This window comes from Pteropus vampyrus, unplaced genomic scaffold (genome assembly GCF_000151845.1).
Source record: "Pteropus vampyrus isolate Shadow unplaced genomic scaffold, Pvam_2.0 Scaffold79, whole genome shotgun sequence".
NCBI lineage: Eukaryota > Metazoa > Chordata > Mammalia > Chiroptera > Pteropodidae > Pteropus > Pteropus vampyrus.
Window position 1 is genome coordinate 6,709,852 of NW_011888860.1, and position 26,847 is coordinate 6,736,698.

At 34.8% G+C, this 26,847-nt stretch overlaps 1 protein-coding gene and 1 pseudogene across 1 annotated transcript in view; one reads left to right on the forward strand and one right to left on the reverse strand.

Moving 5' to 3' along the window:
• Positions 1-685: 685 nt before the first annotated feature.
• Positions 686-804, reverse strand: LOC111741521 (annotated as a pseudogene).
• A 10,546-nt stretch (positions 805-11,350) lies between these two features.
• ATP10D (ATPase phospholipid transporting 10D (putative)) overlaps positions 11,351-26,847 on the forward strand; it is a 111,188-nt gene continuing 95,691 nt past the window's right edge. The window contains exon 1 of the mRNA XM_011362811.2: positions 11,351-11,707. The gene's annotated coding sequence lies outside the window, so the exon portion shown is untranslated. The remainder of the gene's footprint in view (positions 11,708-26,847) is intronic.

The following is a 26,847-nucleotide window of genomic DNA, read 5'->3' on the forward strand; positions in this document are numbered from 1 at the left end:
CACTTTCTGCTTCTTAATATTTGTAGTTATGTACAACTCTGGTTGTCCCAACTGAAACAATTGTCTTGAGACATTTTGTCTTTGTGCATAGGAACTCCCTAAGTAACAGTTAATAAATGAGAAAGAATCTGGAAAATTCCTACCTAATAAATGTCTGTTAGTAAGTCTACAGAAAGTAAGGTCTGTTTCCTAAGAAAAAAACTAAATTTTATACATTGTAGTAGTTGGAATAAAAATATTTATCAAGCAGCTACTATATGTCAAACAATTTATATATTTTATTTCATTAATCCTCACTACAACCTTGTGTGGTGGGTATTATCCCAACTTTAAAGATGACGAAACAAGCTTGGTGAAGCAATATCGACCTTGTCCAAGGTCATGTAGGTAGTAGTTGCAAAATCACTGGTCTGAGTTTGGAACTGGTGGTCTCAGTATATATATTTCACAGGCCCTAATGAGGACAGAAAGAGATTCTGAGGTAATAAGAGTTACCTAAGGCCATATGACATTGCTAAATAATGCAAATAGGCATAGCAAGTAGGGCACGGAATTTAGTCAGAGGACACAGAATTATGAAAAAAAAGTATTATTATTTTACTTTTTTAGACGAGGCAACCCTCAGTTGACCTCACAGATTGCAAGGACCTTGTCAGTTCACAATCCTTTTTTTTTTTTTTTTTTACGCCTATAGCACCTGGTGTTCCTAGGTGGTCTCCCATCCAAGTACTAACCAGGCCCGACCCTGCTTAGCTTCCGAGATTTGACGGGATCGGGCTTGTTCACGGTGGCATGGCCATAGACAGAGGACACAGAATTAGGTACTGATTTTTCTTTCAAGCAGCACTACGTACCAGAAAGAATTTGCTCTTTCCTTCGGAATTTGATTATTTTTTTTCATTCTGAGCTGAAAGGAAATGGAAGTTTTGTCTACCATGCCTTGGGAGAGTCATTCATTCACTCATTCTTTAACAATTATTAGTTAAACATCTACTGTGCATTAGGTGAGACTGCAAGCAGAGAATATTAGCTTACCTTCTAGTTGTGTGTGTGGAAGGGGAGGGAGTCCTCAGATAATGAACAAATAAGTAATTAAGATAATGTCAGCTATTGAGAATTATCTTGAAGAAAATGAAACAGGTTGATATAATAGAGAGGGATAGTGGAAACATAATTTATGTTGGTCAAGGAGTACCTTGCCAAAAAGTATATACTGAGGCATATAGGATGAGAAGGACACATTAAAGCAAACATCTAGGGAAAGAGAGTTGCTAGTAGAATATAGAGGCCTTGAAGTAGGAGAAAACATGCCTTATTCAGACTAATAGTCGAAGGGTTGTGTAGTCGAACTCTAGTGAGCAAGGCAGGAGAGGTAGAGATGTCAGAAACCTAGGCATTGACCAAGATTTAGGAAACACTTCTGTTCCACAGAGATACTCTGAGAATTTATATTCTCTATCATTGTGGGTTGTCTTACTAGTAAATTACGAGTAACTTTCCTTTGTCCTTAAATTCTGGGGCTCTCTCCTTTTATCCATGAACTGACATTAGTGTCAGTAATTACAATGTCTGACAAATGTTCAAGGAATTAAGAAAAGCTGTTAATTCATTATTCAGAGTTTATGGCATCCTATATTAAAGGAAATTGTGTGTAGTGTTCCACATCTGTTTTCTCAGTTCAAACTTGCTTTTCAGGTTATCTTATGACTTGAAGTTGACTAATTTCTTCACCTTAATTAGATATGTTGCAATATAGATATGCTTAGATTTTTGCATTGCAATCTATGTAAAATTATTCCTGTTCATAAATTGTTGAGAGAAAAGAGCCTTTAAGTTTGAATAAGTTTATTATAACCATAAAAGAAATTTTTAAATGTTATATTGGCATTGGTTTTACTACATTGAAAGAAGTTAGGAATAGCTAATTTGTAAAGATTTGAGAGGTATTGGATTTAATCTTGTTTGTATAAACTCAGATATTTTGGCTGCCTAGAAAAACAGTTTCTTAGAAAGTCAGTTGGATAAATGTCTCATTTCATTCTGGTGAATGCAATAAACTAAAGGCTATTGCCTTTCTTTCTGAGCTTTGTAATTAAGAAATGCTTTTAACACCTCCTTATTCCATGTTTTCTTTATCAAAAATATTCTTGTAGCTTAATCCATTTGAGTTCTCTGTTAATGAGATGTTTGAAACAAATAGACATTTTGACTTAACACAGTAGAGATCGGACATAACAGTTATTTCAGTGTAGCACTAAAAAATACAGTATCTTAAAAGCTCTGTAATTGCTCTGTTAAAGTGAAATCCTTGAGTGAACTGCAATTTTGGACCTTAGACATAAAGCATTGTAATCGAGACAATATCCTCCGGGGGGTTACAGTCTTTTCTAATGGCATGTCAAGTGCTCAATTAGTCTCTCTGATGAAGGTTCTGTGCCTGTAAGACCTCCCTTTTCTCAGTTGCCACCTTTTTAAATCATTGTACTGAAAGGCTCCACATCTGTGAGCTTTTAGGATTTCAGCCAGTGGTTCTTAATCAAGATAGCACATTACAGTCACCCCAAGGAATATTTTGAGTGATAATGCTTTTTCACTTTAAATGTGCTACACTTGTTTTTTGAATCATTTGGTAATTTCCACAACATAAAATCCTCCAAGTACAGTTTAGTAGAGTTCCTAAATTTGTACAGTTGCATAACCATCACCACAATGTACGTTAGTTAAAAATAAAATGCTGACACACACACACACACACACATACATATATGTATTTTTTTAAAGACCTGGAAGGTTACACAACATACATGCAGCTTCTGGAAATGTGACTTGGAGTAGTGTTGAAAGAGACTTTAGTGATATGTATAATATTTTATTAAAGAAACAAGAGATTGAAGGAACATAATCCAAAATGGTAACTGCAATTAATTCTGAATGGTAGGATACTGTAAATTTGCTTTATGTTCTTTATACTTTTCTAGATTTTTTAAATTTCCAAAACAAAACAAAAGTAAAAGCAGAGATCGCGTGATAGGCCCAAGCTAGTTCAGATGGAGGGGAGCTCACTATCAAGGGTGATCGGAGTCAGCCTGGTAAAAGAATAAGCAGGATTTGGAAGATGAGTTGAATATCCATAGGCAGAAAGGATGAGCAAAGCAATTTAGTTGCAAGGAATCACATAAAACAAAAGGACAGATAATAATACGCAGTGTCACAATATATCCACAAGTGAGCAAATTTTAAATCAAAATTTGATGCCAACAAAAAAGAAATTTCTAATATGTACTGTTATGAGGAATATTCATATCCAAAGCAAAGCAGGTAGATTTTTCTAAGATAATCTTCTGTTGGCATTTTGCTAAATTATATAGCAGAGCAAGACAAAACTAGAACTTAAATAATTACAGTGTTTGAAGCCAAAATAACCTCAGAAGGCATCTAATCTCACTTCCTTTTACAGAAGAAGAAATTGAAGCTCTCAGGATATAAACCACCACTGGTCAGATCCAATCCAGACTCTGATTATTGCATCAAAGTCATTAGAACAAAATTCGATAGGGCTACTCGTGTCTTGACTTTCTTCTATAGTTACGCACTTGATGTGCTGGAATGTAAGGAACGTGCTCACTTCGACAGCACATATACTAAAATTGGAATGTAATAGAAATGATGAGTGGAAGTTATAATATATGCTCTCGACAGTAAGTTTTTTAAACCCACGGATGAAACAGACACTTTTATAAATTCACTTTTTGTTAAATCTATTTTATTCTAATCTTTTTTACGTGAAGAAAGGTTTTTTTAATCAAAGAGATTTTAGCATAGATTAAATTATGCAAATTTAGAGCACATAAAAAGATAATATAAGCTCTCTATTTTAGGATCTGTAAAATATGGTTTAATGGCGTACACACACTCAAAATATTTTTAGTAATTCTTATAAAAGCCTTGACAGCAAATGGATTTTATGCAAATGGTAATAACCTAGTGAGGGACCCATGACAGCAAATGGATTTTATGCAAATGGTAATAACCTAGTGAGGGACCAGATGAAGGACCGCTCAGAACCTAGCAGGTCTGGAGAACACACTTCCCATCATTAGTGCTCTTTAAAAAAAAGAAATATAACAAAATTTAGCACCGTAAAAGGATTCATTACCAGCTCCTTTAATGATGAACTCCTCTAGGGCATTTGAAATAAAATTTGATTTATGAAATGTTAACAAACATAAAAGTCTTAAAAAAACATCATTTTGATAAACAGAGAAATAAATATTTGTCTTACTCTGTACTCACTGTGGGTTCAGTAAATGAGTCTCCTAGATGACAAATGGCCCAAATTAATCTGAACATTAAACATTATACCCTGGGTAGACATAAGCAATAATAATTTTCAGAGGAATAGTCAATGCTAGCATGTGCCTGAAGAAGTGGATCTAGGCACAGCAAGGGAGACAGTTACTTGAGGGTCTAGCCAGCATTCTTTTCTGTTTCTCAGTTCTGCCTGTCTGATCAACAAAAGCAATCGTTAGAATATTTTCTAGATTTTCCTTTCAAATCTCAACTAAAACTTCAGCAAATGCCATGAACTTCCAGTTGGGAGCTTATTGATGGGTGAAGATGCTATGTGCCAGGACCAAGAACGTGGGAACAGGGAAACCTGCCCATCCTTGCACTTTTGTTTCGGTAGTGCTTGTTTACATATTTTATTCCCTTGCATTCCAAAAGGACCTTGTTTGGCATTTTTTAAAAGTCTGTTTTATTATTTGTCAACAGGGGCTTTCACAGATGTCTTGGCCAACCTTAGGAGATTATATTCCAAATTATAATCTCAGCCTCCAAGAGGAAGGAACATATTGACTTTGTCTTAATTTTTTAATGTGTATTGACAGTTTAACCAATCCATGTACCCACCTGTGATGGTTAATTTTTTGTGTCAACTTCGTAAGCCATAGTACCCAGATATTTGATCAAACAAATTTTCTAGATATTTCTGTGAAGGTAATTTTTTAGGTGAGATTAACTTTAAATTAGCTGAAATTAGCTGACTTTGAGTAAAGCAGATTAACTTCCATAATGTGAATGGGCCTCATCCAATCAGTTTAAAGACTTAATAGAAAAAGACTGACTTCCTTCAAAAGAGGCAGAATTCTGGCAGTAGACTGCCTTTAGACTCAAATTGCAACATCAGCTCTTCTGAGTCTTTAGTTGCCAGTCTACTCTGCGGATTTTGGATTTGCCACTCCCCACGATTGTGTGAGCCAATTCTTTAAAAATCTCTCAACCTCTTTCTCTCTCTCTACATTTATATACATGGTATTGCTTCTAAGTATATACATGGTATTGGTTTCTCTGGACAATCATGACTAATACATCACCATTGAGCTTAAGAAATATAGAACATCCTCATTACTTTGACTTCCACTGTGTGTCCCTGCCTAGTCATGTTGACTTGACATTCTATCATGATTTTCCCTGGTAATGGAGATACTTGATCACCAAAATCACTCAAGGAAGAGATTTGACACTTCACCCAATGGATGGCAGGAATGTCATTACATCCAGCTTGGAAAGTTGCACTAGGCTTAATGAAGCACCTAAATTAATGGAGCATTGTCACTTCCCATCACCATTTAAGTCATGTACCATCTGTCAGACCAAAAATACAGCACCTATGTTTCTGCTAATCAGACTGCCTAGGTCAGGCTCTTCTGAAGAGCTCAGTCACCCTCTGACTGACCCCATTACTGCAGAGCAATAACATAGATACAGGTCACACAACCTATATTGTTGGGTGGAGCTCAGTTCCTTCTCATGTTCTTTATCATAAAGGGTAACATTTGACCTTACAGAGACTCTGACATATTAAAATTTTCATATCCATCCAATTAAGGTAGGGGTTTTTGTTTTATTTACTCCTGTATTCCCTGTACATGGAATGGTGCCTGTCACATATTAGGTACTCCATTAATTCTATGAAATAAATAAGTGACTGAATAAGCAGAGATATAGGGAGTTCTGGGTATAGAGAGGTTGAAACTAAAGACTTAATTCACTTTGCTCCAACTTTTTCCAGTGATCATAGATTGACTTATAACCCATGTCTCAAATTCTTCCCGCCTTAAGGCCACTTTATCCTTTAAATTTTAAATAAAACAGTTACCACTCCTTCTTGATTGCCAGATTTCTAGAGAAAGGGTGGCCGATCACCTCTCACCCCAAATTTGTGCTACCCTGGAATTTGCAATCCCAGCTGGTCACATTGCATCCAGTTTGCCATCTTTTCTCTGGACACTTCCCCTCAGACACAGAGATTTCTGTCCAATTCCCCAAACATTATTAAGAGGACGTTTGAGCATAAAAGACTTTTATTAAATGTTGGAGGATAATACAACATGGAGATTTTCATCACTTTTCACGTGTTAACATTTGTTGAAAATGATATTTGTACAATACAATGAGATCGACTAATTGATCTATATGAGTGGGGATGGTGTAAAATTTTATTGCATTTTCTTTATATAACAGAATTATAATAAATTTTAAAATTCAAAGTATTGAGGAAGATATTAAAAACTTTGACTTTACCTAAAATTTCTTTATAATGAATTTAACATTTTTATTGAGTATATTTTGCTTGTTTTGATAAACATCTTTGTCATGTAATTTTTTAGAGATATAATTCATGTACCATAAAATTTGTCCTTTTAAAGACCCATTTTAAGTGGTTTTAATAGAGTTGTACAACCTTTGTCACTACCTAATTTCAGAACATTTTCATCACCCCAAATAAAAATCTTTTACCCATTGTTCCCTCTCTCCCCAACCCCTGACAACCACTATGCTACCTTCTCTCTCTATGGATTTACCTATTCTGGCATTTCATAGAAAGGGAATTATACAATACATGGATGTTTCCATGAGCATTTTTATATGAAGTTTTATGTTCGAAATGCTACATAATGGCCACATAAAATTTGGGGCAAATATAATGATTTCTTCAAATTCTTGATAATTACCATCAATAAGAAACTAGTTTTACAATCTTATCAGAATTTGTAAGAGTTCAAATTATATTTAAAACTCTAATAGCCTTTCCTTTAATTAGTCAAAGTATATTAAATTGCCATTTTTAGATGTTAAACTGGTTGAATATTGGCAGTTGCATATGGTTCAACCAAATACTTCACTGAGAAATGTAATATTGAAATTCTTTGTGATAATGTAAATAGATTTTGAATCTAATTCAATTTTTGATGTCAAGCTCTAACTCACGGAACATATGTGCTAAGGTGCAACAGTCCCCCACAGCTGACAATGGAGAGAGTTAGCCAAAATATGTGAAAAGAGAGAACTGAGACCAGGCCTGGAGGGGTGCTGGCTTAGCCTCCTCACCAGTCCTGACAAACATTCCTTTGAGCTAGTTGCTGTTTTCTTTGGGAACCTGGATCACAGACCTCTTCATCAGCTCCATGGTTTTCTTATCCATGATGAGCTCATGATGAGCTCCAGACCCCCACCTCAATTCTCCACTCTGCCCATGCGAAGAGAAATGGGGGTGGTGTGGCAAGGGATTGTTTGCTTGCAGCACATCCATAGCCTGTTGTTTGGAAAGCTCTGATTTGCAAAGAATGCAGTACCACAGAAAAGGAAACTGCTTAAAAGTGACTATGAGACATCACTTTCTTAAAGTCATACCTGCTCAGGGAGTTTATCATTGGCCATTTTCCATCTCTGGCACAAGGTTGTATGCAATTCCTCAGAGGCTGGATTCCATCTTCTCTCAAGGTAAAATTATAACCCACCTTCTACTTTCCAAAGCCCTCAGGCTCCTGCTTTCTCTGGCCAATAATTCTGGATACATAATATCCAGAAAAATGTATACATCTTTGTCTCAACTACATCTAAATTCAGACAAAAGCTCTGGGACTGACTTTTGTCTAAGTAAAGGACTGATCTTTTATAAAAGGTCATCATTGGTCCATGTGAAGAATTCTGCTACTACCTATTAATAGTTTTTTTCATCACATTACAAAACGGATCAAGAAGAGGTATATGGACATATCTAGAACTCTGAGATCAGCTTGACTCTCTGCCATTATAGAGCTTCCCCTTTTGATGATCTGTGCAATCATTGCAGTTAAAAGGATTTTATAAAATTAAAAGCCAACTTGTTCTCATGTGGAAGAAAGTAAATCAGTTGATATACAGGGAAAGAAATGTAATTCCTCTTTTTAAGAAATGTACACACATAATATTAAGGCCAATTATACAATTGGTAGTAATGATATTGACATATTCTTGTTTCTAAAAAATATAGAATTTTTATTTTTAACAAGGCAGTTACAGTCATAGCATCATTTTACCTTCCCCCAACAAAAATCGCTTAATATTCACTTTCCTAATTCATTGAAAGCTATGCTGAATAGTCCAAGATAGAATGTGGGTCCTCAGGGCTTTCATCTACTAGCTGTGCCATCTTGGGCTAGTTGCTTTATTTCTGCATGTCAGATTTCTCAGCTCTAAATGAACACTGAACTCGTAAGCCTTAGAAAAGGATTAAATGAGGTTATAGATGTAAACTACTTAGAACGGTGCCTAACATACTAATGTTTTGTTAGTGCTGAGTAAATATTAAGGAAAGAAAAGAGAGAAAATCCAGTGATTAATTTATTAAAATCGGGGGCTCATCTACAAATAATAAACCTTTATTGCCTGAGGCATTGATCTCTCTTTTTTGATCCAAAAGTTAGTCAGAAAGCTGATCCTGGGAAATGTACTTCTCTGTGCTTGAGTCACATTCTGGTAACAAGGACAGAAAAAAAAATTGGTTGCTTATGAATCATGAAAAATCAGCTTGTGTGTCACTTTAGGAAACACAGGTATATGTAAAATATTTTGAGGCAAACAAACAAAACATTGTCTTATGTGTTACATGTTAAAGCAGTAGCTTGAAAGAATGAATATATGTAACAATAAGAAGTGTCATCGGTCATAAGAAGAATCATGCTTACTATTTTATAAAAACGTTTTCTGATAAATTTTTAGTCCACTTCTGCCATGGTAATAATCTTTGGGTATGTTTAAGACAAGAGAGGAAAAAATAGAAGCCAGTGAATTGATAACTATCACTTATAAGCAGCTGTTATTTGCTTTACATAGTCATAAGCACTTTAGCAGCATGACTTGATGTAATCTTAATAACACTGAGGTTGATATTATTGGATTCATTTTACCTATGGGGCTTGGAGATGAAACCATATTTAAAAATGTGCAGAGCTAAGATCTAAATCCAGGTCAAACCTAGGTACTTGACTATATGCCATATGTTTCCTGACAATTAATTATAAAGCCATTAGTATTGAGATACTAATTATAATTTTTTTGTTAGAAAAGATGAAATTTCCTTATATCTATATCATATATTTTGAATATTAATTTTTTAAAAACATCATGAGAAGATAAGTACATAAAAATGAAATATATTTCTGAAATTACAAGAAAGTAAATATATTTTAAGTTTGGCAATAACCGTATAAATTAATACTTACATTTTGGTAGCTAATGTGTTAAATCAAAAAATTTATGGATTTTTTTTTTTTTACAAAATGCAAATAATCCTTAGGAGAAAAGTTAGATATTAGAGGAACATTTGCAAAAATGAACAAACTGAATCCTACTTTAATAGTGGTTATTTGCAATGACATTCATAAGTATTTTAATTTTAAAAATTTAATTAGGTATTTTTAAATCATAAATGGGATACATACTCCTTTAGTCAAATGATACAGAAACAAATAGAAAGCTAGTAATATCCCCTCACTCTTTCATCCTTCCCCACTGAGTAAACAATTTTCATGTGTACCTTATCACATATTTTCTACATTTATATTAAAATATACAAATATATAAAGAATATATATAAGGATAAGTTGTATTTCAAAATGATTCACGTTATTCTGGTACTGCATTTTTATTTTTACTTAAATATAATGTAGATGTTCCTCTAAGACAATAATTTAAATTTTAGCCAGTCATTCTCAGTGCTTGCTGCAGATTAGAATCACTTGGACAGCTGAAAACCTCAGAGCCCCACCCCCAGAGATTCCAGTTTAATTGCCCTGGGTGGGGCCTTCACATCAAGCTCTCCAGTTGACTGCTGTGTAGCTAGTTAAAACCACTGATTTAAGCAGTCCAAACAGACTGCAAATACCATCCCCCTTCCTGAATTTTCCTGGTATGCATCCTCCCAGGAAGACTCTCCACTGGGACAACAGCATCAGTGCTGACTGGGGAAACTCCGGGAGGCCCACTTAAATTAAATGTCCTCAAGAAGGCTGGCTTGATAGGAAATTTATTCTATCTCAAGTTATGTTAGAGACAATCACTTGGCTGCAAAAAGTGCTACCAGGTCCAGGAATTTCAAAGGCCATATAGATGACAGTCTGCTCTGCTAGGCAGGGTTTATTCTCTGAGTTGACTAAACTCTGGAGGTTTGCCCTTGCCTGTAGAAGATTTCCCGAATTGGCCGTCACAGGAAGCCACACCCAGAACTTGTTTCTCCCTGTCTGGGTGGGAGAGGCACCTTCTCACTGGGTGAAGGAACTTGTTTGGCCTCTCCAGTCTGGTCTGGAAGAGTTTTTAAGTCAGTGCCATGTTTCTGTCTTAGCGAGCTCTTCATTAATAGTGAAACATTTGTATGATCATTTCGTTTTCTTCACTCTCACTACACATTTGAGAAATTGGAAGACAGAGGCACAAAACAGGAGAGTTGCAGAGGTTTTTGCTTCTCTTTATTTTGTTTCAATAAGATAAAAAAATTGGCAGCCAGTGATCATTAAGTTTTGGTCTGAATTATCGCCACCATTGGTTTTGTCTTCACCAAATGCCCTTTCTCTTTCTCAAAGCACTTAGTTGCTCAGAAGTTTTGAGAGATCAGACATGTTGTTGGAATTTATTTAGGAGCGAAAAAAATTTTTTTTTTAAGCCATGAGTTTTAAGCTAACATAGCCTGGCAGGTGTGTGGACAAAGACACATTATACTGAGTGAGGGAGAGAATAAAGGTCGAGGAGTGAGAAAAAAGGCTAAATTGGAATTGTAGTCTTGTTCTCATTTTTTTTTTTTTTTTGGTTACAAAATAATAACATGAAATGTTTAGATTTGATCCCTTTACATTCCAAAAAATAATTGCCAAGCGTTTCAAGTCTTGGTAAATAGATGAACTGTTAAACTGAATTTCAGCAAAACAAGAATGAACCAAATTGTCAAATGCAGGCAACCTGTACTGTAATGTGAAAGTAAGCAGTAGAACTGAGAAGGTCTGAGCCACTGGAATCTCTGCGCTGGGCCCACAGGCAGCTCTGTCCAACAGCTGGAGCCCAGAAGTCGGGGCGGCCAGGCTCCGCCCCCTGACGCCGCGGGAGGCGGGGCGGCGGCGATTGGCTGTTAGCGCGGGGGCTGCTGAGCCCGCGGAGAAGGAGGAGCAGAAGGAAATAGGCGAGGAGGGGTCGCCGGCTCCACCCGGGCTCGGCTCCGGCTCGGCCAGCTGAGTTTGGGTGCTGTCTGAGAAGTGTTCCTCCTCTCCCCACCACAAGGCAAATGATTGGCGTAGAAGCATAACCCGTCTCCGGTCTTCGGATCTGTGCGTGGTTCTCTTGCATCTTGGGACTCGGGACCGTCATGCTGTGATGTGTGCCGAGGGAGGAATTGGTAAGGGTTAACGAGTGAACCCCTTTAACTGTTTCCCTGCCTTCTGTTTCTCTCTCCACCCTCTATTCCTCTGTTTCTTCTCTTTTCCCCTCCCCCAATAATTGTGTTCAGATTTATAAAGTGCCTCAAAACGGGACTTTAGGGCTGTTGCAGAACGAGAGAGAAGAGGCAGGGGGTAGAGAGAAAGAGAGACCATTTTCAGTCAGTTCAAAAGAGGAATTATTTTATCTATCAGAATGCTCGATTTTGTGAAAAGGTGTTACGCGCGCGCACACACACACGCACACAAAACCCTACCTTTGTCGTCTCATTTTGAAATTCAGAAGGGTAAAACAGTTTTGGCTCTGTCTCAAAGGTAATGAAAAGGATGAGGGTTGAAAAACCAGGAGTCGATTCCTTAGGAAGAAAAAATGTGTTTGTGTTGGCACTTGCTCAGAAATAGTTTTTAAGGGAGAACGCAAAAAAATCGCGTTCTTCCAGGCAAACACTAACTTTTCTTAATTGTTTGGGGGCATCCTTGATCTTACATTATAAAACATAGTCACACTTTGTACAGCAGAGAGACATCTGGCTGATAAGTGACATCCTCCAGTCTGGAGGGTTGAAAGGATGTATTTAAACTACTCTTAATTATTTGGACACATTAACTCTAGTATTTAGAGTGTGTCTAAATAAGAGCAAAGTTTCTTCTTGCTTTGTTTCACCTAGTTCTTTGCAAGGAGAAAAACAGTTCTGTAGTCTGAGAGCAAACCTCTGACTCCATTCAACCCACAAGGATTGACTTCTTATCCACCAGCATCAACATACTGTATCCAAAAAAAGTACCTCCAGAGAAGATAATTATTTTTAAATTTGGCTAGGTCTCATTTCTGTGAAGAATACCATCATAAATCTTTGTTGGCTTGTTTAGAGCAAATATGTAACACATGATCATTGTAACAGAGTAAGCTCATTCACTGCCCCACTGTGAGCCCCTACAACAATCTACCCCAAAAGATAATGTCTGTTCCTTCTGGACTTTTTTCTATTCTCATTACAAATACATATTACATACCTACGTGGAGATTTTTTTTTTTTATCAAAATGAGATCATACTGTTGTGAAAGAATTTCAATCTAAAGTGAAACCAGAGGATACAGAAAAGAAAAATCTCACACATGTGTCCTCAGGAAAACAAAATCTAATGACTGAGAAACTGATTTTCAATAAATGCCTGATTTGCAGAAAACTGATAACATTGATATTTTCTTAAATATTAGGGAATTAATCAGAGGTTACCTCATATCAAACTTGGCAGTTTTCCTCATAAACCATAAGCTTGTAAACCTCTGTTTCCAGAGACATGAATAAGGAATGACCCAGGCCAGGTTGGGCTCACAAAATGGGCTAAATTGTTTATATGACTGGGACTGGTTTTGTCTGCTTGAGGAGTTTTCAAAGCTGGTCTCCATTTGTTTTGATTTTAACAGACTCTAACCGAACTCTCCCCAACTTATATTCCTTGCCCATAAATACAGCCTACCCCAGACCCTCAGCAGATTTGCTTGTAGCTTGCTACAGTTTGTGTGTCCCAAATTGCATTTCCTCTGTTATTCCCGATTAAATTCATCTCTTTCTCTCTTCTTTTTTTTTTAATTTATTTTATTTATTTTTATTTTTTATTTTGAGCTTGCCTCTTTATTTAGGTCAAAGCTAGACAGGTTTCTCCCACTATCCAAAAGTAAAGTATTCCTGTAAAGCCAAAATAAAGCATAAAGCAAAGAAGCAGTTACCATTAATTTATATGGGAAAAATTTTGAGCATTCCCAGACCCCCAAAAGTAACTACTAAATCATACCAAATACTTTTAATTACATCCAGTTTTACACTAAGTATAACACTCTTACGAGCTCTCAGGCTTTTCTGATGCCTTAACACTATATCTTGCTAATGGGTGCACAGAATAAATTGAGATAAAGCACAGATGCTCACAGACTCAGTTCAAAGGTAACGTGGCTTGATGCTGAGATGCTGAGTGTGGTTTCTGGGGAAGGGGCGTGGCTAGGCCACTCTCCCTGCTGGGATGCCTTGGCCTCTATAATAGGTTACTACAAAACAAACAGTGCTATTTTTGCTTTTCGCCTTTTTTTTCATAAAAGTGAAAATCTTTACTTTTGTTTAACAAAAACAGATATGAAATAGGTCTTTTGTAAAAACAAAGTGGCGTAAAGCAAACTTTTGACAAATGGGAGATATCTGTATATGTTGGAAAACAACAACGTTCAAAAGTTTTTAGGGAGTTTAGAAAATAATATTGTAATTGTTACTTTAACATTTGTTAAATTGTATGAAATGGGTGGAGAATCTAAGCAGTCTAAAATGATATCAGGAACGTTTGACCTTTATACAGCAAGAACAATACATTTTAAACAATTATTTAGGGATTAAATAGAAATTGAATAGCATATCATTTATTTTGATGTCAGTAAAATGAAGGAAATTATCAGAACTTGATTATATTTTATAATAGAACAGAGATGACTCATTATTAGACAAATGTACTTCTTAGAATCAATTTTAAAAATTAGAAGGTAAAAAAAATGCCCACATATTCAAACCTTCAGTACATGTCTTATTTATTGTCTGATCGAGTTGGAAGTAGTCTTTTTAGTGAAGGAAAGTCAAAGAAAATGCTACAAGCAAGATCACTGAGGAATTCTCAAAACTCAATGCATTGGTGAAGATAAATTTAAAGCTTGTCAGTGCTTGAGAAAAGTAGACCGGATTTATCAAATCTTGAAACAATTATGTGTGTGTTGAATACTATCATCATTCCTGGTCAATAGTTATAGCAGCTGAGCAACTTATCACTTAGAGGAGCTTTGTTGTGAGTGTATTCTCTTGAAGACATTATTCCCTTCCTGTTATCTTAGATGGATTTATTTCATTTCAGAACTTATCTTAGCCATAAAAATAATACTTTTCATGAAACTGGTATCACTGTTAGAGTAAAAAGTACTAGTAGAGCTAGTTTTGTAAAAGATTTGTCGCTTTAATGGAATCTTCTTTTGTACTGCTTGATGAAGAGTGTATTCATGCAATTCTTTGAGGTAATAATGTGGAGCTATGTACTAAAACTCATAAATGTTTGTAGCTTTTAACGCAGTAATCCCGGGTCTAGAAATATATCCTAAGGAAATCATCTGAATTCCATAGGAAGATTTTATAAATATGTTTATTATAGTGTTATCTGTGATATAGAAAAAAAATTAAAACAAAATTAAGCTCACAGTATTAAGCTTTTTAAAATTAATTAATGTGCTATTTTTCTATATTGATAAAATTAATTTTCCAGAATATTTTTTAAAACTTTCATGACCTAGATCTTTGCAATGTATTGAATGAAAAAAAGCAAGATTTAATCCTATATTATCTTGAATGTGTAGAATATAACTTTGAAAAATAAATACATATAAAATATCATTTACTCAATAAATATTTATTAAGCTCTTACTATATATTAGGCATATAATTGCAAAAATACCATTTTGAAAAATATTGCCAAGAAATATCATAATTTAAAAGACAAACTCTTAGCTCTGTATTTCATATGCCAGCATGCCCTTTTCAAAAGATATTAAAAGCAGTGACAGATTGATGAAACACCCCTATAAAAAATGATCCCGAGTGAAAAATAGATGTAAATAGACAATTCACAAAAGAAAAACAGTCTTGACTCTTCCAAGGTTAGGGAGCAAGGGGGATGTTCACCTCCTAACAGTTGAATGATACTCATCAATGCAGTTAGTTACCATGTTTTCACATATCGCATAACAAGCATGGAAAGCAAATCAAAATATGTGAGGTTATTGAGAATGTTTAATGATATAAAAAATAGTAATGATGTGAGAAATGAAAAAAGTATGTTATATAACAATGTCCTTTTGATAAAAAAAATGCAATGATTATATGCAGAAACTACTTTATTGGTGGAGAATAAACCAAATGTTAATAGTGCTTATATTTGGGTGCTGTGATTACATATGATTTCTATTATTCTCAAGGTATTGATCCGTAGTTTCTGAAATGTCTACAGTAAATATATTTTAGTTATCAAGAAAAAAATTCATCCCAATAAAGCAATTTTTCCTAGAATGAAGAGCACATAGACAGTATCTTTTTCCGCTTCTACAAAGCCTCCAGTCTTGTTGTGTGTAATTCCATGCCAATTTCTGAATTACATTTGCTGGTGAGAATGTTTGATTTATAAGGGAACTCACCAGATAAAACTTATTCTAGTCACATTTACTCATCTGCCCCCACTTGTTTCCTGAAATAATAAGCAGTGTTGGCCTGATTCAAGTTTCGTTCCTTTTCATTTCCTGTTGATCAGATCTGCTAGGATCTCATGCTGAAAGGCCATAGTTAAATATTTCTTAATTCATTTTCCTAAAATCTACTTATTTCATTTAAAGCCTTTCTTAATGAGGAAGATGAGTACAACAAATTTCTGTTAGCAAAATAAACTTAGAAAATTTCAACTTTTTATGTAGGATAGGTAAAGAAAAACTCATAATATCTAGGTTATGAGATGGAAGGTGAAAATCAGTTTTAAACTATTTAAAGATGGTGTGAAGTCTCTTAATTTATAGTACTCATAATTAGTTAGCACTATTTTAAACAGCCTCATTCCCTAAAAGACTATAATAATATATGGAAGGTTATAGTTAAAAATCTTAATTATAATATTCTTTGTTCTTCACTGAAGTCTTTCCTAGAGAGGTGTTCTCAAATGTTTCATCACAAAGATTCTATTTACTTGTGATGTCCTTTAGCCAACAAATCAATATTTCTACCTTGCCATGTTAGAATCCTGGATGCGAAGCATTATACTTTTAGAATCCTAAACCAAGGACTAAGAGAAAAGTGAGTCCTAAACTGGCTTTCCTCTCTCAAGTTGTCACATTTCATTTAAGTCAGGCTAGTGTAAAAGAGGGGTATGGTGGTCCCCAAAGCCAATTCATCACATTTTTTTTCCTGCTTCATATGGATCATGGTCAGGGTGCAAGGGGTACTGATAGGAATGTGTGGATAAGGTATGTAGTATTAAGGATGCAGTATTGATAACAGGCGGAGGCCGAAGTGGAGTTAGGACAGGAGATATAGAACTAAAAGGGGAATATGGGGTGTGGCTATGAGAGCTTATTGCAGTGTTGCTGGTGCCATAGAGATCCATCCAAGGTGCCTTTGGAAATCTCTAATGATCCCACTCCTTAGGTTACTGGTAAACTGTGTTCTGAAGCATGTTACTCAGTTTTTCCAATCTAGTCTCACTGCCTTTTTCCCCCATTCCAGTGTATCTATCATACTTCTTATAAAGGTAAATGTCCATATCATACCGCGCTTTCTCGAATATCTTTGATTTCTCATTTCCTTCAAACTAAGTATAAATTCTACATCTTAGTAAGTAACGACTTATGTGGTCCTAACGTAGGTTTCCATTTTAATTTCCCATCACTCCTTAATTCTTACATGAAACATCGGCCGTATTGAACGACTCAGTGTTACTTAAATGCACACAAGGTTTTCCAGCCTCCTTGCTTTTATTCATATTTCCTTCTCTAAAATCTGCAAATCTCTCCCATCAGAGTCTAGACATTTCTCAAGGCTCTTTAAAGTGCTCTCTTATGGGAAGCCTGCCCCTTCTTCCTTTCCATCTTCCAGCCTCGTCTCGTGCCTTCTCATAGGACTTTCTGTTTCCCTAGATTTATATCCTGCATGGTTACCCTCGTGTTATCTTTTCTGTTGAATTGAATATTTTGACCTGTTCTGGACATGTTTATTCATTTTCAAAGTACTCGGCACCGTGCCTAAGACAAGGTAAAATAAATGAACACTAAAAGGTAAGCTCCAAGAAGGCAGACTTTTGGATGTTTAGTTCCCTCCATTTATTTCTCTTCTCTCTAACAGTGCCTGGCTTATAGTTGATAGAATGAAGTTATTGTGCAGTTTCAGCATATTAGGCACTGTATATCATTTAATAAACTCCTTCACAAAACTTTGTGAGGTAGCTGATGGTGCTTACAATTGCAGATGTGGTAACTGAGGCTCAGAAGGGCTAAGAGCTTGTGATAATAGGCTGACTGAATCTGAGCCTTAGTGTCACTTGAAGTTGTTAAAGCTCGTTCTTTCTGCTAATTATGGATGCATTTTGTTGCTATTCTGAAAACAGCTGATTATATTATCTCTTATTTTATAAATATGTTTTGGAGGGTGGGGAGCATTGAGTAACTATTGGAATTGACCATTTGTCATGAGTCCATTTTATAATTTCAGGGAACACCATCAACATCTTTTAAATACAATTTACAGCTTTTATCTATCCCTTATTGGTGTTTATATACTACACTTAGTAATACTTAACTTACAGGCCTTGAGATAATTTAAATATCTTTATATAATTAACACATAATTTATGCTTTCATTACATTAAATCATATGATGAATAATTTTTAGCTATTATAAAATAATACATTTCTGTGGAATATTTATAACATATTTTAAGTCACTCACATGCTTCCAGAAGTGAATCTTTAAATGGTTTTTAGAAATTAATCTCTTATCCATTATACTGAAAAATCCTTTTTATAGTTCAACTGAAGTAATGTCTATCTTCATCATATATCCAGTAATGCAATATACTTTAAAGAATAGATATATGAATTAAAATTGTAATCTATGACATGTTTGATTTATCTTTATAGCTCAGGTTAATAATCTGCAGAACTTTAGAAAACATGTAGTCTACTGATTTCTTTGGCACTATACACACACACACACACACACACACACCATCATTCAGCAGCTAAATTCTTTCCATTTTAGCTATAAATAACTCCACCTTCCTATTGTATTTTTCTCTATTATTTTAAGCATGTTATTTTTTGCATTTTAAAGAAATTTTGTAGTTACTTATCCAGAAAATGATTGCGCTATTGTGTATAAAAAAGTAGTTTCACTATTATTTAAACAACAGTGATATGTTGTTTTATCTATTGAGAAAAGTTATTAGTTGCATGAAATATTATTTAACGATAATGAATTCATGGAGGAAATATATTTAGAAATTAAAAATAAGTCTCTTCAGAGCACTTTTGCAGTGCCTAGGTCAGACTTTGAAAACTCTAATCCCCAGACCAGAAGTATCACTTGAACTTGTTAGAAATGCAAATTCTCTGGTCCCATTGCAGACTTTTTGAATCAGAAACTGAAATGTATACGTGTGTGCGCGTGAGTTCGTGCGTTCGTGTGTGTGTGTGTGTGTGTGTGTGTGTGTGTGTGTGTGTGTGTGTAGGTGTAGGAAATGGAATCTGTTTTCAAAAGCTTTCCAGGCGATTCTGATCTGTTAGCTTGAGAAAACAAGCTTAGGGTAAGATTTTCAGTGATCAAGCCATATTCACTGGGTTTTGGCAGGCAGGCAGGAGCCTGGTTTTTCTTAGAAGGCCTCCAGGAAAGGCAATTCCATTGACTTTGCTATATGCCATTTCAAATACCTCTGTGTTATCATTGAACTGGCATCAAAAGCCTTTAGTTTGAGACACAAAACTTACACAACAGTCCAAAAAGATAACATTTAATACTTAAGGATTTGTATTGGCTAGTCTTATGTTATTATTTACTTCCTGGAAACAAATTCCCTTTCAAAACATAATTAAATCAAACATTTTTGCTAAGTATTTTATAAGAGAAAAAGAGGGGGACATTTTTCTCCATCATTTGATCTTGGGTATATTTTTGGAGGATGATTAAAAGGAGCAAATGTGAATCCTTATGACTCTCAGAGTTTGTGCCTAAGGAATCAAATATTCTTATCAGGGTTCTGAGTGCCTTTGTAGAGGTAGATAGTGATGTAGAATCCTACTGTGATAATTAAATTTGTAATTAGTTCTTTATAGAGTCCCAACCCAGAAGTATTTTCATATTGCATCTATATACAACATAGGCTATATTCTGTTAATATACTTTGGATTTGATCAAGTCAGATTAAGTCTCTCATTTATTGCTGGTAATTTTATTTGCTACCTCTCTTTATGTTACAAGCCCATGTGATGTTGAACGTGGTCATTTCAGAACATTGTAGGTTGATCATGTTGTGAAAATATTAGGAATCAGCGGAATCTTGAAACAGGTTCTTAAGATTTGAGAATATTCTTACCTATAAGTGGTTTCCTTCCCCTACCACTGACTTTAATTTTTTAATATAAAGAGCAATGAAGGTGATATTTTAAAAGTATGAGGGTTGTTTTTGAGATTTTTGAGATAACTTTGATATCTAGAAATGTATATGTCCTTTATAAGTATAAGATATTTTACTGCAACAGTGATCTGAATGATATTCTTTTGCAGAATATTATTCTATTTCACAGATTCTATTTCACACCTAGTTTTCATAAAGAAGACAGTCTCCCAAAACTGTTTCGGCATTTAAATAAGCTATCTCTTAAAATGTAACCAGTCATATCTGTGAGATATTTTTAGTAATTATCTTTTGTGCAGAAGAGACCTGAATGTGTTAGTTGGCTTTGCAACGTTTTTAATTACATTCAAGACTTCTTGGCGGGGAAACACATCTTTGACTTTATGATGAACCTTATATACTAAATTATGTTTTTCTTGTTTTTTTTTTTCCTGATATAATGTTGAGTAGTAGTATTAATACATACACATGCTGCTTGTGAATTTGGGTATGAATATTCTTTTTCAGTGTTGAGGCAGCATGCTTAAAACAAACTGAAATTGTAAAAGATTATACCTTTTCCCTGCATCTTAAATGTAGAGGCAGTACGTTACCTTCTGTGTGTACTGTTCTCTACCATAACTGTAGTTTTCGTGATTAAATAAAGTTTAGAGATTAGAGTTTTGGAATAGTTTTTAATCAAAATGAAGATCTTTTCTAATTATAAAGTAACTATATATGTTCATGATAAAAAATATAGACAGTTACAAAAAATACTTACAAATAAAAATTACTTATTAACATACTACCTCAAAATAATGTGTTAATGTTTTAAAAAATATTTCATTCCAAATTCACATAAATATAAATAGTTTACATATATTCTAGTTGAGATTATACTTTTATACAGGTCTAAATCATGGTTTAAAACTTTATAAACTTTAATCATTTTCTTGCTCATGAAATTAATTTAAAAATTATTTTTAATAGCTGTATTATTTCCATTTAAATATACTACAATTTAACAGTTTCTTTTTTTCTGTTCATTGGAGTTGGTGCCTTTTCCAATGCTGAATTGGTCATCTTTCTACTCAGAGCCAAAGAGAATGAACATTTCTAAGGCATATTACATTTGGCTCCAGAAAAGTAAAAGCAGGCTAGACTTCCCCAGCACTATATGACAGCTTGCTTTATTGAGCATTATGAGTAGAGAAACCCTTTGCTACATTTAAAGCAAAAAATACTAAATTTGCTTTCATTGTTTTTCTTAGATTACTAGTGAAGTTAGAAATATATTTTTTTCCTATTATTTGCAGTTTGTCAGCTCTGTGGGCTTTTTCATGTTCTTTTCCCAAGTGCGCTCTTGTAAATATTTAAACCAGGAATGAATACTTTCTAATGTTGCTTTTGTAAAACATCAGTGTAAAAAGTAGGCCATTCTGTGTGGTAATAAGACTTGTTAAGATGAAACTGGAACAGTAGGACAGATGCCACAAATTAGCTATGAAAATTTTATCTGAATAAGTCTGAGTTATTTTATAGTTTAAGCATGCTATCATATAAAATTTTAGTAGGCATATCTGAATAAGTCTTAGTTATTTTATAGTTTAAGCATGCTATCATATAAAATTATGAAAATTTTATCTGAATAAGTCTGAGTTATTTTATAGTTTAAGCATGCTATCATATAAAATTTCAGTAGGCATATCTGAATAAGTCTTAGTTATTTTATAGTTTAAGCATGCTATCATATAAATTTTTAGTAGGCATAAAATCTTGCATTCAAATTGATTTAAGCAATTTATGATACATTTATGAATAAGGATGTAGTTTAGGAATTAATAAAAGCCTACCTATTTATGTATGAGGAATAGACTTCCCCAGTGGAGAGTAGTGGAGAGAACAGCTGGTATTTATGGTAACTTGGTGTGTACTAATGGGCAAGTAAGTGTCTCTAAACCTCAATTTTTTTGTGTATATAAAATATTTAGTTGGATACTTAAGATTTTTTTCCAGCTTTAAATTCTGAATTTTCTATTTACGTTGCTAAGTCTTATCGTATTTAAAATGCTTTTCCTACCTGGCAGAAATGTTAGCATCGAATGATTAAAAAGTGTTCTTACTATTTATAATAGTAAGAATAGCTGCAATTTATTGATTTGATATATGTCAGGTACCTGGCATATATTCTCATTAAGTCCTCACAGCAAACCTAAAGAGTAGGTATTATTTTCCTTAAGGGGAAACTGCGGATTATACCAAGTTTCACTGGGGCTAAGTTGTTAGAGCCAGGATTTGGACCCATGGCTGATGGAAAAGCTCCTCTCTTTCCACTCTGCTACTTACTTCTCTCTTAACAAATGGAGTGCCTTGCTCTAGATCAGAGTTTTCAGCATAGCATTATTGGCATTTTGGGCCAGATTATTATTTGTTGTGGGAGCTGTCCCGTGCATTTAACAGCATTCATGGTATCTATCCATTAGCACTTTCCTCATCAGTTGGCACAACCAGATGTCCCCTGAAGGACAAGATTGCCTCTGATTTAATACAACCTAAGTCATCAACCGTCCGAGGGCAAATATAATTATTATTTCTGGCAAAAATAGGCGGCTCTAGGCCATCTTGGATTTCAAAGGTCAAGATAGAATTGACCAAGTAGATTCCCAGCAAATGACCCTAGTCCATCATTCCACGATACTTGTTGTACACTTTCTGATTGTTTGGCCTTTATCCTCTTGAGATTTTTCATGTTTGCAGAGTACTCATTCCCAGGATGCATAGTATACCATCATGAACCTGATTGGACATTAGTTAATTTATTTAAAAATATTCATTGAGTATGTGCCATGTGCCAAACATTGTCCGGTTACTGGTTAAAACAGTGAACAGATAGTCTTGTAGGGGAAGCAGATATTAAACAGTTAATTATAATTCCCCTTTTTTACTCTCTTAATCTTTTAAAGTACGTCTTTGGACTCACAATCCAGTGTGTTTATCTTGTTTTACACACACACACACACACACACACACACACACACACAGAGCTAGAGTTTGCCTTCTTTCATATGAATAAGTAAAGATAGCACACTAGGAAATTTATGTTCTTCCAGTTTAAAAAGATATTTTGGCTCTAGTTTTCAAAATGAGCACTTATCTGGGGGCTAGCTTCATTTTAGAATTTACTTGTTTATCTCTTGGTTAGTGTTTTAATGTTCTTAGTTTTTGCTGCTCTAAAATCTGGCCAAAAACATGTCAAAGTCTGTCTCGTGAGGAATAAATTCTGAAGAATTTCCAGTAATGAGAGAATCTCTTGAAGTTCATGCCTGTTCCTCTACTGGATTGTATGTTCCTTCAGGGTAAGAACCATGAAATTTACGTAGGACGTTTCATCATTTTGGTTGCAGTGCTTGGAAAAGTGCCTGGCCGATAGCCTTTTAGTGCCTATTTATTAAACAGATATAAGGAAGAGATCTTTGAACAGTGAAAATAGGTTACACTAAATAAGTCTTGTTAAGTTTCTGTATTCTCCTTGAAAACCATTGAGGTTGTTAATTCAATTCATTTATGTTTATTAACTATTCTAAGGTAGTTGGAAGTATGAGTTAAGTCTTGATAAAGGAAATACTTGAGTGGCCAAGGGAGAAACAAACCTATACAATTAGACATGAGCATCAGAACAAGGAGCTCTTTAACTACTAGAAGAAAACCTATGGAGATGCTCTGAAGACCCTGAAGGCATCACTATATAGAGCACTTCTCAAAAATTGATGCGTAGGAAAGCATTGGTGCTGAATTCTCAGAGAAGAAAATTTGTTTAAAATACTATGTAAAATATAGGAAAATTGAGAACACATGTAAAATGACTTCCATCTTGGCTGAAATTGTTTTGGTACTTACAGGAATAAACCTTAAGCTTTCTGAAAGAACAAAAAAAAAATGTTTCTCAGAAGAACTTCCTCTTGAGAGTTTTAGAACAATCAAATTGAAATACCTCAGTTATTTTTAAAAATAGACTCCACTTTTTTTATTTCCCTTTTTATGTCTTCCTGTTGCAGTCTTGTTAGTGGCTGTTTTAGGGTTACATGCTGTAGATCTTAATATACTATAATAACTTTAGCATGCGTAATAATATCTGTAATGAGATGCCATGAAATAACTAAGCTTATATCACTTCTAGGTATTCTGGTCTTTACTGCATGTAAGAGAGATATTATTTTATTTATTCTTTAATTCATATGTTCATTCCACAAATACACACTGAACATCTCCTCCTCTGCAGTGGACACTGTTTTAGGTGTAGGCTGCATTGGTGAACAAAAGAGATTGAAATTCCTCCTCTTATGGAGGGAGAAGATAACAAAAGCTAAAATACAAAAATAATTATATGTCATTAGAAAGTGGCATAAGAGTGAGAAATAAATCATGGAAGGAGAATAGGGATTGTTGAGACAAAGCAGTGTGGGGTAGAGTGAAAGAGGGGAGGAGTTATGGGTTGGAGAGGACTTTGGGAGGCAGATACCTGTGACATCAACAGCTATTAGTACAAGATGAGAGCCTTTCGAGAGTTTTAAATTGTGACAGTGTCGGGATCTAACTTAGGTTTTAACAGAAGTAGGTGATAGCATTCAACTAGGTTGATAGTGGTGGAGGGGATGCCAAGTGGTGAGATTCTGGGTATATAATTTTTTAAGTAGGGCCAACAGAATTTGCTGACTGTGTGTGGATTTAGAGGGAAGACAGGACCCCAGTATGACTCAAAGGCTTTTGGGTTTAGGATCTAGAAAAATGGAGCTGCCAGCAACTGACAAGGCTAATCTGGAGTTTGGGGTGAGGGTAGAGGGGCAGGTTTTGGGGAGAGTACCAGGAGCTCAGTTTTTCACATGTTACCAATTGAAGATGGGCCGCCTAATTGGCATTCAGATGTATGAATCTGGAGTTTGGGGAAGAGGTTGGAGCTGGAGAGCAGTTACATGGGGGAAAACTGTAGATGTTCTCTTTCGATGGTTTTGGTTTTCTCAGTAAAATAGAAACAGAGATCATCAGCAGGAAGAAAGTTGAGAGGAAGATAGGGAAAGTTAGAAGAGAAAGTATGAAACAGTTGTCTATTAAAATGGGAAAATAAAGAAACTAAAAATGCTGTATTATTGCATTTGGCATTGTATGGCCAACTTGTGGTTTATGGTCAATAATTAAAAGTGACGCTAATCAGGCACGTTATGTGTTTCTCTCTAGGCACTTTCAACCTGTAGGTATTAGAGCAAAGTAGATAGGAACTTACATATAACTGATTTGAATATAACTAGGGTAAAAGCTTTGCCAAGAAGTGAGAGAGGAGCTAAGAAAGAGAATGTTGACTATAACATTTAAAATGAGTAAGCAGGGAAGTGAGGCCATACAGCAAGGAGGGGCAGTGAAAGATGCTTACAGGTCAGTTGCTTATCCATCTCTGTAGGATCAGATGATACTGAAGTTGGGTCAAAAGTGAATCTTTTATTTATAAGTAAGTTTTATTTTTATACATTGAATCATATTTCAATTACATGTAAAGAGCTTTCTAATCGAATGTATCTAATGTTTTAAAATTAAATAGAATTATACGAATTTATTAATTTTAACAAATGAAGTATGCCTTTAGTATTTTCACATCAAAATAACTTGGTCAGCTCTTTTATACTAGTCCTCTTCTTTTCCCAACTCTCACATTCCTTGGTAGGCTGCCAGAGGCTATGTACCTTCTGCCAACTTCTTGATCAAGTGTTTCTGCCGCATATCAGAGCCTTCTACTAGCACCAGAGGTTTCACTCCATCTTATATTTGGGTTAGGCTTGAGTAGCCATTTATCAATCTGGGTCATTTGGGTGAGTTTCTCCATCATTCTGAGCCACGTTTTTTTTCCATCCTTAAGTAGGGATAATAATATGTAATTTGTTGTAAGGATTAAAGTTAATGTATATTTATTCCCAAGTGCAGAACTTGGCATGTCTTTTTAAATGGTAGATACTGTTATGCTTTTAAGTTTATTGAATTAATAATATTTTATTAGAATGGAGTAACCAAATCTCAAAAACATGCTATTCTGTCATTTTAGTAACATATATTCTAGGAATATCTAGGATTACCAGTGTCAAAACATAGTGTTAAAGATTGCTGTCATTAACATTTTAATCTATGTTTATGTTTTTTCAGCTTTAAGAATAGACTAAGACATATTGGAAACTCACCATGAGTATGGCTGAGATTTTTTTTTTTAGTTCCCAGTAACAGACATGCCTACAACTATAACATTTTTCCTGCCTTGTTTTATTTAGCTTTTTTTTAAAAAAAAAATAATTCAGTGAGGCTTTTTTTTCAATTATAATTGGCATACAATAATATATTAATTTCCGTTGTACAGCATGGTGATTAGAGCTCTATATAACTCATAAAATGATCACCCCACTAAATCTAGTACCTTTCTTCCCCTTACATGTTTATTACATTATTAACTATCTTTGCCATGCTACACTCTACCTCTCTATGTCTGTTTTGTAACTATCCATTTGTACTTCTTAATCCCTTTGCTCTTTTTCTCCATACCCCCAGTTCCCCTCTCATCTAGTAGCCCTCAAAATATTCTCTGTATCTATGAGTTTATTTCTACTTTTGTTATTGTTGTTTATTTTGTTCTTTAGGTTACACATGTACATGAAATCATGTGATATTTGTCTATCTGACTTCATTCAGTGTAATACCCTCTAGGTCTATGAAGGCAATATCTTTTTCCATCCCCTTCCTTTTAATCTGCATGTGACTTTTAATCTGAAGTGAGTCTCTTATAGGTAGCATATGTAGGGATCTTGTTTCCTTATCCATTTAGCCACTCTGTCTTTGGTTGGAGCACTTAATTCTTTTTCATTTGAGGTACTTGTTGATAGGAATGTAATTA